This window comes from Tamandua tetradactyla, chromosome 2, assembly GCF_023851605.1.
Source record: "Tamandua tetradactyla isolate mTamTet1 chromosome 2, mTamTet1.pri, whole genome shotgun sequence".
Classification (NCBI taxonomy): domain Eukaryota; kingdom Metazoa; phylum Chordata; class Mammalia; order Pilosa; family Myrmecophagidae; genus Tamandua; species Tamandua tetradactyla.
This window is the reverse complement of record NC_135328.1, coordinates 149,128,795-149,142,963: the sequence shown is the minus strand read 5'-3', so window position 1 is coordinate 149,142,963 and position 14,169 is coordinate 149,128,795. Positions and strand designations below refer to the sequence as shown.

Genomic DNA, 14,169 nt, shown 5'->3' with positions numbered 1-14,169 from the left:
ATCCTTAGAGTCCACATTTCTATCAACAGTCTCTTCAAAGTATTCTAGGTCTCTCTCAAGGTCCTTACAACTCTTCCAGAATATTCCCCTTATCCATTTAAAAAGCTGTTCTAGCATGTTTGGTTGGTATTTGCAAACTGCAGCACCTCACTTCTCTGGTACCAAAATCTGTTTTCATTTGTTAAGCTGCTGGAATGCAATAAAAGGGAGATGGAATCTTCTAAAAAGAAAATTTAATAAGTTGCAAGTTTACAGTTCTAAGGCCATAAGAATGTCCAAATTAAGGCATCAACAAGAGGTTACCTTCATTTAAGAAAGGCTGATGCCATCTGGAACACCTCTGCCAGCAGGAAAAGCACGTGGCTGGCATCTGCTGGGATCTATGGCTCCTCAACATCTCTGAGCTGAGAAGGCACATGATGATGTCTGCTAGCTTTCTCTCCTGGTTCCTCATTTCATAAAGATTCCCCAGAGGCATTTTCCTCCTGTATCTCCAAAGGTCTCTGGCTATGTGGGCTCTGAAGCAACTGTTCTCCAAATGCCTGCATTGGCTAGCATTTTTGTCATGACTGAGTTTTTTATTCAAAATGTTTCCCCTTTTAAAGAGCTCTAGTAAATGAATCAAGACCCACCTTGAATGGTGGAGTTACATCTCCATCTAATCAAAAGCCACATCTACAATTAGGGGAGCCACATTTCCATGGAGATAATCTAATCAAAAGATTCCTCCCTACAATATTCAATCAGGATTAAAATAAATGGCTGCTCCCCTCAAGATTGAATCAGGATTAAAACATAGCTTTTCTGGGGCACATAATACTTTCAAATTGGCACAAATGTCATTCTCTTTTAAAGTGGGGAAAAGAGACATTATAGAATGTGGACAGGAATGTTTAATTAAAAGCAGATATTGAAAGTGAAGATTTGCGAATCAATTTTTTTTCAAAATATCCTTATCAGTGAGAGTCTTTGGAAAAGCTTTGTTAGCCCCAGAGGTACATGGGTACTCAAGTTTGAAGACTTGCTGTGCTGAACTGTAGAATATCTACTGTAATTCAGAGATGTGGAACCACCAGAAGTGTTATGACGTTTTCATGGAGGTTACAATATCTGCCGGTCTTGCATGTAGAATTTTTATTTGTGGTATGGAGAAAGAAGTGCATTCCAGCCAGGGTGGAAGCAACTTGGAAATGGGCTTCTGAACTAACTAAAGAGTGGGTAGGGTGGTACCAGCCCACAGACGACCTTGAATTATAGGCCTAGGAGCTTGTACTTACGCACTAGAGATTTTTGCATGAGCATGTGACCCAATCCTCCACATCCTTCAATATAAAACATGGAGGGGTATGTATGGAGCTGGGAGGCAGGAAGCATTCCAGAGATGTGTGTTCATTAATGCATGGACCAGTAGAATAGCCTTGCAGACAGTAAGGTGGCTGTTTGCTGGTTGTGATGGAGGTAAAAATCAAGTGCTCATATTGCGGTTAAATTGCGTGCTGATCCATTAATGATCTTCATTTCAGATAGGCTGCCAAGTCGAAAAGCTAACTCCTTGCCTTTTCTCCACTTCTTTACCATTGCCTTCTGTGCTGATGGAGTGCTGAAAGACAAGAAAGACTATAGGTACTTAGTCAAGTAGAGTACACTAGGGGCAACATTTCTCTACCCCTGGACCGATCCTTTTATTGTAAAGACGAATTGAGTAAATGTATGTGAAAACACTTGAAAATATAAAGATAGTACCGTTCATTATTCATTACTATTATTGTTGCATGCTACCCTTTCTTAGAGGCAGTGAAGAGGCTTCCTGAGTGCCTCCTTGAACATTAGCCCTGAGGAACTGAAGTTCAGGTAAGAGAGGCACCGTTGTATGCTGCCTTTGCAAAATGGGAAGGTGCAACAGGACCGCCTGCTGAGCCTCTCTTGGGAGAAGAGCTTCTCTTTACTCTTTCTGCCTCAGAGATGCCTGGCCTCCTGCCCAAGCACCCACAGGGGAGTGTTCATTTTCTGAGCTTTCTTGAGCCTTCCTGATTATAGAGTAACTTAAATAAAGCTTTCCTATGTCCTGAAAACCAGATTTGCTAAATAGCCACATGCCCCATTCTGAGCATGGAAGCATACAGAGATACAGAGTGTAAGTACAACCCCGACACCCGGCTCTCTTTCTCTCTCTGTTGTATGAGACAACCATTGTGTTTTAAGACATTGAGGAGATCAGAAACTGGTTTTATATTAGAAGAAAGTGGCAGTTGTTTCTGGGTCATTATTCTTACAGTCGTCTTCCTAAATCACATACACATAGTGACCCTCTTTATGTGACCACGTGAGTCAGTGAAACTTTCTGGAGTTTTAACCCTCCACAGGAATCTCTTGGAGATGCTGGTAGGAACACATTCTTTCGGTCTTGGGGCATCTGACCATTTGAACGTTTGGCTTTTTTTTTTTTTTCTTTTTTGCAAGGCTGAGAAGAAGATTATTAATATTACCTACAAGACTGTTCTTACCTACATTTACTATCATTTCTTGTTCATGTGTAAGTATCTTCATTTAGATGACTGCAGTAAAAGCTTATGCAATGGTAGAAAGACAATGTGCTGGCATAAACTAATTGCCTCTGCCTCTGCCATTTAATAGATGAGGAAAATAAGCCACTGTGGTGAGATGATACTAATCGCTGCCATTGCACTTGCACTTTAGTGGATGCAGACAAACCTTCAGACATTAACTCATTTTCTCTACTGACCAGATGGAGTGGGAATATTAATACCTACATTTCACGGGGGAAGAAACTGAAATGGAGAGTGGGGTTAAGTAACTTTTTTAAGGTCACAGAACTAGCAAATGGCTGCTGTATTAGTCAGGATGGGTTATATAAGGCTTCCAAAACAAACACACCCCAACTCTTAGTAGCTTAAGGTATGTGGGTAGCCTCCAAAAGCTAGAAAAGGCAAGGAGATGTATTTTCCCCTAAAGCTTCCAGAAGGAACATGGCCCTGCAAACACCTTGATTTTAGTCCAGGAAGACCCATGTCTGACTTCTGAGTTGTAGAGCTGTAAGGTAATAAATGTGTGTTGTTTTAAGCATACACACACATAAAATCTTAGTTGCTTAAAATAACAAAGACTTGTTGCACATTCATGCTACAGGTTGCCGAGGGTCAGCAGAGGCTCTGTTTTGCTCTCAATCTGGGGCCCAGGGGACATAGCTGGGAACTGCTGGTTGTCATGGCAGATGGAGAGAGAGAACACGGCAAAGTGCACACTGGTGACAGGCCATACTCTTGTTCATTTGTCGGCCAGAGCCTGTCATGGGTCACACTTAACTTACAAGGGTGTGGAAGTTCAATCTTCCCCTCTGCCCGGAAGGAGAGGCAGAGGAGGAATATGTGTAGGCAGTGCTGGTGGCTGCCACAGAGGTGCAGCCACCATCTGCCAGCAACGGTATTTTCCAAAGCCTGTGCTCATCCCTTCCGTGAAAGTCTCACTCCCTGAGCACCTCTGCAGCCAGGGGCTGTGCGAAGAGTTCCCCGATACTACTTCTGGTCTTCACAATGACCCTGTCAGTAGATACTATGATTATCTTCATTTCACAGATGAAGTTATCAAAGCCGAGAGGCGTTGAAGGAGTTTGAGCCAGGACCTCCAGGGAAAGAAGAATGGCCCCGTCCAGCACTCAGTCCCCTCCAGAGATCATCTTCTTTCCATCTGCTGTGAGGACTTCCCAGGCCACAGATGCCACTTCAGTGTCACACCAGAAGACCCAAATATATTTAAAAGCAATGAAAACTTACTGAGTCGTGTTTCTTTTCTGACTAAAAAGTTAACTTCTCATTGCAAAAATTTCGTACTTAAAGGGTATGAAAGAGAAAGTGAAAAATCATCAATAATCAGAATCACTATAAATAAGATCAAGATAATCACTGCTAATATTTTAGATATATCCTTCCAGATACATGTTTTTTTAAAAAAGCATAATGGGATTATTACATCCATGCTGCTTTGTAACTTGTGCTTTCCCCATAACAATTTAAACAATTTATTGTGAACATCTTTCCAATATATATACCTCATTTGGGTGAGGAGTGTGGGCGCATGGTCTGGATATACTTCATCTTTAATGGCTGTATAATATTCTGTTGACTAAATGTACCACAATTTATATAAAACTCTTTAATGATGACATTTATCTTATTTCTAGCATTTCAGTGTTCTCTTGTTATTTTGAGTTTCATTTCTTTCTTAATAGCAATGTCTAAAATCTTTTCCAGTTTCTTGATCAATTCATGCCTTCACTGATGATAAACAAATTGTAATGCTCAAGTATCTCCAGGCCTAATATTAGTTCCATTGTTACCTCATTCTCTCTCTCTTCCATTGATTTCCCCCTTAAATACTATTAATTTTGTTATTTTTGTTCCCGGAGTCTAAGCTAGGCATTCTCCTTGGCATTTCTTTTTTTGTTTCATATAATTTTTCTGAACCCCTCCTATAAACTGCCCTCTTTATCTTTCTTCTCTTTACTTTTGTTTTTTCTGTATGTCCACATTCCTTATTTTATATCTGCATACCTATATTCCAGAAATGTTAAACAGAATGTTTGGTTTTTCCTAGCTGTTACCTGTATGGCAAGGAAGGCCTTTAGCACCTCCTGGCATCTCCAACCTTTCCTCTCTATTCCCCTGTGGTGGTTTGAAAGGATATGTACCCTAGAAAAGTGATGCAAGAAAAGCGATGTTTTAATCCTGATCTAATCTTGTGGAGGCAACCTGTTCATTTAATCCCTATTCAACAATGTAGGTTGGAATCTTTTGATTAGATTATCTCCAGGGAGCTGTAACTCACCCAATTGTGGGTATTAACCTTTGATTAGATGGAGATGTGATTCCACTTATTCCAGGTGGGGCTTGATTAGTTTACTGGAATCCTTTAAAAGAGGAAACATTTTGGAGAGAGCCATGAGAACCGCTAGAGACCTTTGGCGATGAAGAAGGAATACACTCTCAGGGGAGCTTCATGAAACAAGAAGCCCGGAGAGAAAGCTAGCAGACATCGCCACATTTTCCGTGCACCTTTCCAGCAGAGAGAAAAGCCCTGAACTACATCGGCATTTCTTAAGTGAAGGCAACCTCTTGTTGGTGCCTTAAATTTGGACATTTTTAGACCTGCGTTAAATGGGACCTTTCCATGGCCTTAGAAATGTAAAATAAAATAAATTTCCCCTTTTTAAAAGCTATTCCTTTTCTGGTATATCGCATTCTGGCAGCGAGCAAACTAGAACACCCCCCAAGTCAGCTCCTGCTCCACTCTACTGCACTCCCGCCCATTGTACAGTCTTCCCTACGCCCATGCTGCTCCCTCAACCTGGAATAGCTTTTACTGTCTTTAATGGTAGGTCTTTAGGGTCCACTTCAAACACCAGCACTTTCAAGGAGCCTTCTCTGACTCCTCTCCTTAGTCTGTGCTTTGCAGCACTTTACTATCACCTCCAATATATATTCATTTAAGGAAACCTTTATTTAGCACCTATGGGAGGTTTTGGAGCCCTGGAGCAGATACAAAGAGCAATAAGCCTTGGTACCACCCTCTAGGAATCTTCAGCAGTGGTGGTGACAGATGGGTCAATGGGTCATTTCGGTACACTGTGGTAAATGCTGAAATGGAGGTGATGCAAGATGCCATGGGAATAACATGTTACTCTTTGTTACCCTTGTTTATTTTTTGTTGTGTAACATATATACAAGATAACATTTCCCATTGTAACCATTTATATATGTACAATTCAGCGGTATCAATTACATTCACAATCTCCACCATCCACTACCCAAACTTTTCCATCATCCCAAACAGAATCTCAGTACCCATTAAGCAATAATACCCAATTTTCCCTCCCCCCTGCCCTAGTAATCTCTAATCTACTTCCTGACTCTAGGAAGTTGCTTATTCTAAATATTTCATGTAAGTGAGATCATACAATATTTGTTTTTTGTATCTAGCTTATTTAACACAATGTTGTCAAGGTTCATCCACATTGTAGCATGTGTCAGGTCTTCATTCTTTTCTAATGGATAGACTACACTTTGCTTATTCAAGGAACTTGTTTTTGAGTGCATTTTTTCCCTTAGCAAAAGTAGTTGCTTAAGGTAAGGGGTCCATATTTTAATTCACCTTTTCATCCCCTAAAGATTTACATATTTGTTTTAGTAGACACTTTGTCTACAGTAAGCACTTATCCTAATAAACAAATGTCTCAGATGTGCGACATGGACAAGCAACAGGCACAGGTCCAACCCAACCAGCAACATTCCCAGAATCCGGGCTACTCTGCACAGCTTTTTTTTTTTCCTTCCCTGAAACGGATGCACATTCTCTCCAGATATAGACAAGAAGTAATAACTGGTTCGCGAAAGGCTGGAAAATATGACTTTTCCAGAAGTGGTTTTGCTCGGTCACAGATCTTAGGCTCCTGGAAGTGCAGGACAGGGCTGTGCCCTACTTGGACCTATTTACCCCAAAGGCCTGCTTTGGAATGCCGTCCAGGCCTGGCTCGCACCAAAAATCACCGCCCCGGCCCGGGAGGAGGGCCCGAAGAAAGCCATTTCCGAACCAGAGGCGAACTCTGCGAAGTGGGCTAGGGGGCTTCCTCGCGTCCCTTGCCCGTTCCGCGGCGCGGGCCCGGAACTCCGCGGCTGCCACCCGGATCCGCGCCGGCCTCCGGCCCAGGATTTGCGTCCCGCCCGCCGCCGCGCTCGCCGAGCCGGGAGCGGGCGCCGCCGAAGCCAGGCGTGGGGAGGCGGCGCGCGTGCCCGTGAGGTCGGGTCCGGACGTGGGAGGGAGGGTGCGGGGCGCGCGCCCGCGGGCTCGGTGGGTCCCTGCGCCCGACTCTGCGCGCCCGGGACCCCGCTGAGTCGATGGGTCCGAACCCGGCCGTATCGGATCCCGAGGGACCCGCTTTCGGTGCCGCGTCCGCTCCCAGCGGCGGGAGGGACATTCCTGGCCTCCCGCTGCGCCCCCGCCGCCTGTTTACCGCTCCAGGCGAAACCAAGCCCCACTTATCCCCCTCGGGCACCCTTTGCTGAGCCAGCGGGAGGAAGGAGAGCGCCGAGCCCGGGCGGGCCGTTTTCACGGCGCTTCTGCGTAGTGGCCCAAAGTCTTGTTTTCTCCCCAAAGTGGAAGGTATGGGGGGCGGGGGCGGTTGCGGGGCCGCTTCCAAGCGCGCTACACGCTCGAATAGTTGTCGGTAAAATCAAACTGACGTCAGCCCCGGGGAAAAAGATAGGCTCTTTTGTTCTCAAGTTCTCCCCCCTTCCCTGGCGATCAAAGGCAAAAATAAAAAACAAAAACAGTTTTTTTTTCGGAGGTAGAGAAAAGACAGAAAAAAAAATCACAACGCAAAGAGATAGCTTCCATTAGACTGCTGCCCGGCGATGGGAATGTTTAATGAATGCATCAAGCCTTTTGATCACCCTCGCTCGGTTGGGTTCAGTAGTGCCGGAAGGTTAGTTGCATATCCTGTGGCTGATCTGAAATTCGATCAGTAGAGGGGGCAAAGAAAAGAAAAGCATTTTAATGGGAATCAATAGAAAATCATAGGTCCTGGAAGGAAATACGTGTTGATTAAAAATGCCACAAGATTAAAAAAAAATGTTCGCGACTGGTTTTGAAAAAGGAGAAGGAACTAGCGAGCGAGAAAGGAGGAGGGAGGAGGAGGAGGGGAAAAAAACCTTAGCAATCTATTTTCTGCGTGTGTTACTGCCAGAGAGGCAGTCAGCAGACCAACAGTTTGTGTAATGCTTCAAGCTACAGCGGGCAAATTTAAAGCTGTATGCTCAGAACAACATAACAAATACTTACTGAAAATGCATTTCTATTTCTAAGCGGGATTCACTCATGTATTATACGAAACACCTAGGGCTGCGGTAGCAGGACACATGGGGACAAATAAGGTGAACTGTGATTCAAGTTTTTAAAACTTAACTCTTGGGCTTTTAATAGTTGGCAGCAAGAGCATATTCACATGTTTTATCAAAAACTCAACTAATACCTTTGAAAGATACCAGACTTAAATTGTATGAAACCTTAAAAAAATTGCTATTTAAAAAATATCTGATATCTCCAAGGGTGAGGAGAAGTTTAGTAAGGGAGGGGAGTTAATGGTAGAGAACATATTGATTGGATTACAGAGTGGAAAATTATTGCCCTGTAGGTAGAGAAAGTGATCAACAATGTGATAAAATGGGTGAGGATTATATGACTGTCTGCCTACTATAGCTGGAAAGAGAAAGAGCCCTTTAAACCCAGTCTTTAACACAAACACAGGTACACACCCTGTTTGCATGGCCATTTGGAGAAGAATCAATAACATAAATTTTCATGCATCAAGGAAACAAACAGCTCCTTCATTATTGTGAGGGAATCCAGAGAGCAAAGGTGGAGGAAGATTCCTTTCAATTACCTTTCAGGGATTCCTCAGTGGGCTTCTGCATTCTGGTCTTCACCCTTTCCTCTACGTGGTCCTTATTTTCACCTTCCTATCTCTCAGAAGAACATAGAAGGGATCAAGGAGGCTTTTCAGGGCAGTTTCCCAATATTTAATTTCGGTAGTTTGGAGCAGGATCTGTCAAAATTGAGGTTTCCTGTTCAGCCACAAATTCTTTCAAAATACTGAAATTCTTTTCAATATTTTGTAGATTCACTAGATTAAAAAGTCCTGGAAGTCAGAGCATGTATCTCCTTTCTCATTTATATCACCAACTGCGCTCTTTGAACAAAACCTTGCACTTAGGAAGTCACAGCCAGAGCTGATTGAGAGTGCTTTGGATTAATAGTGGCAGGTAGCATGTTGATTGGATTTTAGAGAGGAAAATTATTGTTGGGCAATCTCAGACGAGTGATTTAGCTTCTCTGACTTTCAGGTTCCTCATCTGTAAAGTGGGGTTACCTGTGCCTACCAGTGCATTTGGGAGTGAAATAATGTATGTAAAACATACTGGATAATGATGCCTTAGGGTTATATATATATAATTATTTCTCCTTCTCCAAAGAGCCCTCCCTCCATTCTCACCCTGTTTGTACTTTTCCCTAGCACCTTCTTGAATTTTGGCTGCAGCTAAAGTGACACTCTACAACTAGATCTTAAGAAACTTGCTACTTCTATTTGGGTCTTTTGGAATGTTTGCTTTTGGGACAGTTTCAGGACTCAGCTGCATTATTTGAGAAGCCCAAGCTCTGTGGAAATGTCACATGTCCTGAGCTCCCAGTCCCTAGGTAACAACAACTACCAGCCACGTGAATGAGCCATATGAATACCCCATCTTTCCAGCCTTGTGATGACTCATATTCTAGCTACTATCTAACTTCATCCTTATGAAGAACCACAAGCAAGAACTTCCCAGCTGAGCTTTGTCAACCCACAGAACCATGAAAGATTATAATAAGTGCACAGACAGACACATAATCTAATGAGCAAATGCTAGCTATTATTAATATCTTAATTATATAGTAGATACTAAAACCTGCTTGTTGAACAAACATAAATTGAAACAAAGTAGCTACTTGACAAACACTTTCTTGCCCCTTCCCTCCTCCTCCTGGGTTTTTCTTCAGCACCCCCAGTGGCCTCTCAGTCCTTATTCCGATAGGTTAAGCTAGGGTCTTGGAACTCAAAGACACAAAGACTTTAGTAAGCCCTTTCCTCAAGGAAATTAAGAGTCTGGGGAGAATAGATGCTTCCCCCAAGAAGGCGAGACCATTTATACATTGATGGGTCCCAGCATAGAGCAAGGAGTGTTGAACCATCTTTTGTTAAATGAAAATATAATTTATTTTCTATACCATACTGACAGAAGGGTGGAAAAAGCTGTCTAGCAGTTGAGTTGGCCTTTGCTCATAGGAGTTTTATTTTTGCTTTCAGTTTCTTTCTGGTACTGTAGTTCTACCTTTCCTGAAATTTTGAAAATGTTAGAAGTCAGGAGGACATTTCTACCAGTTTAGGAGCCATCACAATGAACAGATACAGTTTAAATTTTTATTTTAATATTTATAATACTAAATGATCCCTTGGGAGTATATACCCTCCCATATATAATATAGTAGTGTCCCTTGCTCCCAGACTGAGAGTAAAAAATGGCTTCAAGTAGAAGGCCTAGAGCTTGGGCATGGCATTCTTTTTTTCTGAAATCTGCTGCATTTGCTGTGTATTTCATTTGTGAGGCCTGCAGTGGTCACATGAAGTTTTTTCCATCACAGGTTACTTTACCCAAGGATGATGTGAGGGAAGGGGAGGAAAGGGAGGACATGGTAAGGAAATCAGCTGAGATTCACAAATAAGTAAAATACAACTTAATTTAGTTTTTTTTTTACTTGGGCAGGCACCGGGAATAGAACCCGGGTCCTCTGGCATGGCAGGCGAGCATTCTTGCCTGCTGAGCCACCGTGGCCCACCCAATTCAGTTTTTTTTTTGAAGAGAAATGTCACCAACTTATTTTTAAAAATGAATAAATATCATAGATGAAGAGAGAAAGGCTAAAATCTTACCTATAGAAATGTAAAGGTAGAGATGGACATGGGAAAGAGAAAGGTGGGAAATGGAGAGAAGAGGGAGAGGAAACTTGGTTTCCAAGATGAGTCATGTGTCACACTGATACTTACTTGATTTAGAGGTAGAGAGATTCTGGTAATATTTTCAGCTGTGTGTTTTTGTGTGGATTTCTTACATTTACCCTAAAGTTGCTTATATAGATAGTAAAAGCAGAGCTTTTCTTGATTTGGTTGATGTATATGTATATACATGTACATCATGAGCCCCAGTGAAAAATATTTTTCAGGAACAAATGGACCAGCTACTCTTTACAGCTCTTCACAATTTGCATTCTGAATGAAATAGCTGCAACACATTTCCAGAGTGAAAGTTGGTTTCTGGAATGCATTAATTGTGTAATACCTTCTCATAAGGTACTGGTTGAAATTGCATCCCACCCCTTTTTGCTGTCAATGACTTGTTTGTATCATTTTCATGGTGGCTTATAATGCTTCATTCCAGTTGGGTGGTTGGGTCTCTAGGGCAGTGTCTTTTGGGGTTGAGCTTGTCTCTTGAAATCAGGCCCTCTACATAAAACTTGGGCCATGTGGTCCAAGTTTGGTAGCTCATTCATTCATGCATTCATTCATTTGATCATTCAATAAACATATATTCTGCCTACTATAGGCCAAATGCTGTATTAAGTTGGAAATACAGAGACAAACACAACACAATTGTAGTCTTCCAACCGCTGCCAGGCTTGATGGGGAGACCCCAGTAATCAGTTACACACTGCTAGGGAAACTGGGGCTATAATAAAGACCCCAAGGACAGAGGTGGTGGGGGAGTATCCTCTGAAAGTCTGACTTGAGACCTAGAAAAATGGCTCTGAGTTAGCTAGGTGAAGGCCAAGTCATAGGAAAATGTATTAAGAAGGGAGACTGGAATCACAAGTATTTGAGATGTTTTATGGAGATTATTAATTCTGCCCTGGGATCTGTAAAGACACCGAGACATGGAGATGCTTAAGCTAGTTTTGGCTTAAAAAAAAAACAACCCTTGGTGATTAATGTACAATATCCTGACTTAGTCTCCTTTCTAGCTACTCTCTGTTTTTCAGATTAAATGTGCCCCACTTTCACTTATGTCTCTTAGCAATGGTTTCCCCTGTAAATAACTTATGCCCTTAAGTAGAGTTTCCTTTATTTTAGCTGCCATTATTTCCTCCTATTTTTATGGATATTATATATTAATGTCATTATGATGTCATATTATATTCTATGATATTGTTGTCTTTTATACCTACAAACATTCTGAGGTGTTTGTACTTATTTTGTGGCTGCTGTGTTTTAATATTATTTTACATTTTAAACTTTTTGGTGGAATAGTTAATAGACTTTAAATGCAACTGGAGGAAGATTTTACAGATGAATTTACTGAAAATTTTAATGCGTTTAGGTGTTCTGCACACAGATGTTTAATTTTCCATGAATATGTAATTTATTCTGAAGTTGGTTTTATCAGTGTGTCTCAAGTCACCATCAATGGGGTAAAAACTTTTGGCCTGATAAAAACTATTGAACAGTTAGGATGGTGTAACAGCAATATAAATTAAGTTGTGAAATTCTATCGCATCTAATTTGATAGCACCTTCCTTGTGTATGTGGAGGTAAGTGTCCTTCAGCTAAAATGATTTTATTCAATATTCTTCAGAGAACGTCTTAGTTCTTAGCTGTCTTAGTATATGGGAAAGATGGTAAATATTATGGAGTATTTTTATAATCACTAGTTTTATACGTTTCTGAAGACAGCAAAATTAACATTTTGCTTCCCTCACAAATATCTGAAAAAAATAGCATTATATTTTAAGGCATAAACATTTCTTAATTTAAATAGTAAAAATGACTCTGAGAAATAAAGATAGGAAACTATAGCTTATATTCTTCCAAACCTTTCTAAAAAAAATTACCCATAACATTATAGTCATACACTTAGCTTATAAACAATTTTTCTGCCAAGATATCCATGTGGAAATTTAATTAATAAAAATTATACATTGCAATAAAAATAATCTCTATGATGGCAAAATTTAGGCTTTTACAGCCTTCTGCTTTCAATATGATGTCATCTTTGCCAGAATGATTTGAAAAGCCCCTCAGTCTTAGAACTAATTTCTTCAGAGGAATTCCATTTCTTAGGTTGCAGTAAAGACAGTGGAACCTCATTAATTCTCACTTTGCTAATCTATAAACCCTAAAATTTCCACAAAAATCCCTGAGCAATGTCATTTCACCTCACAGGAAACATTTTACAGCCAGGAGCTGTAAGCAAATCTCAATTCACTAAGAATTCATTACTTTTGCCAAATATACTACAAACCATTCACTAGCTGACTATCATAAAGTATTAGGACTAAACTACATTTTTCTAAATAAACTAGTAAATACCATGATTCCAAAAACAGATGTTAAAAAAAATCAGGTGCATATGTTCGTATATTTCATATGTAAAACACAGCTTATGTGTCAGATTGTTACAATAAATGGCCCCTAATGAATTGTTCTTTGTATTCACGTCCCTTTGCTACTCCTTCGATTGAGAGGTACAGTATAATTTTCCATCCTTTTGAATATAGGCTGACTTTCAACTGATAGAATATGGCGCAAGTAGCCCTGGCTGTGTTCTGAGGCTAGGCTTTAAGTGATCTGGAGCTTCACTCTGGTCACTCTGAGCTTACCGTGCTATGAAGCAGACCAGCATAAAAGACCTTCTAGAGAGAAAGGCGCAGGTGAGCCTACCCCCCAGCCAGCCTGTCAGCTGAATTTAGCCCAGGTGAGATCAAGAGAAGAACAGCCCAGCCAACCCCTGTGTTCTGGTTTGAAATGTGCCAGAATGCAATATACCAGAAATGGAATGACTTTTAAAAAGGGAAATTTAATAAGTTACAAATCTACATGTTCTAAGGCCTTGAAAATGTTCAAATTAAAGCAAGACAATAGAAATGTCCAATCTAAGGCATCCAGGAAAAGATACCTTGGTTCAAGAAGGCCGATGACCTTCAGGGTTTCTGTCTCAACTGGAAAGGCACATGGCAAACACAGCGACTTCTGCTAACTTTCTCTCCAGACTTCTTTTTTCATGAAGCTCCCCCAGGGGCATTTTCCTTCTTCATCTCCAAAGGTCTCTAGCTGCATGGGCTCTCTTGGTTTTTGTGGCTCTGTCATGGCTCTCCAGCTTTTTCCAAAATGCCTCCTCTTTTAAAGGATTCCAGTAACTAATCAAGACCCACCTGGAATGGGTGGAGTCACATCTCCCTCTAATCAAAGGTTAATACCCACAATTGGGTGTGTCACATCACAGTGGAGATAACCTAATCACATTTCCAACCTACAGTGCTGAACAGGGATTAAAAGAAACGGTTGCCTCTACAAGACTGATCAGGATTAAAACATGGCTTTTCTACAGTATATCATCCTTTCAAACTGGCACACCGTGGAATTGTGAGAAATGATAAATGTTTTAAGCCACTGAGTTTCAGGGTGTTTTGTTGTGTAGTAATAATAACTGATATAGAAATTGATATCTGGAAGTGGGTTTTTTGTAGCAAAGACCTAAAACATGTGGCATTGACTTTGGAACTGGGTTGTGAGTA

General features: G+C 41.2%; 1 long non-coding RNA gene across 1 annotated transcript; it reads left to right on the top strand.

Moving 5' to 3' along the window:
* Positions 1-1,544: 1,544 nt before the first annotated feature.
* Positions 1,545-3,773, top strand: LOC143662627 (uncharacterized). The gene is made up of 3 exons (XR_013165495.1): positions 1,545-1,623; positions 1,790-1,851; positions 3,594-3,773. It is a non-coding gene; the product is annotated as an uncharacterized LOC143662627 (long non-coding RNA).
* Positions 3,774-14,169: the final 10,396 nt, after the last annotated feature.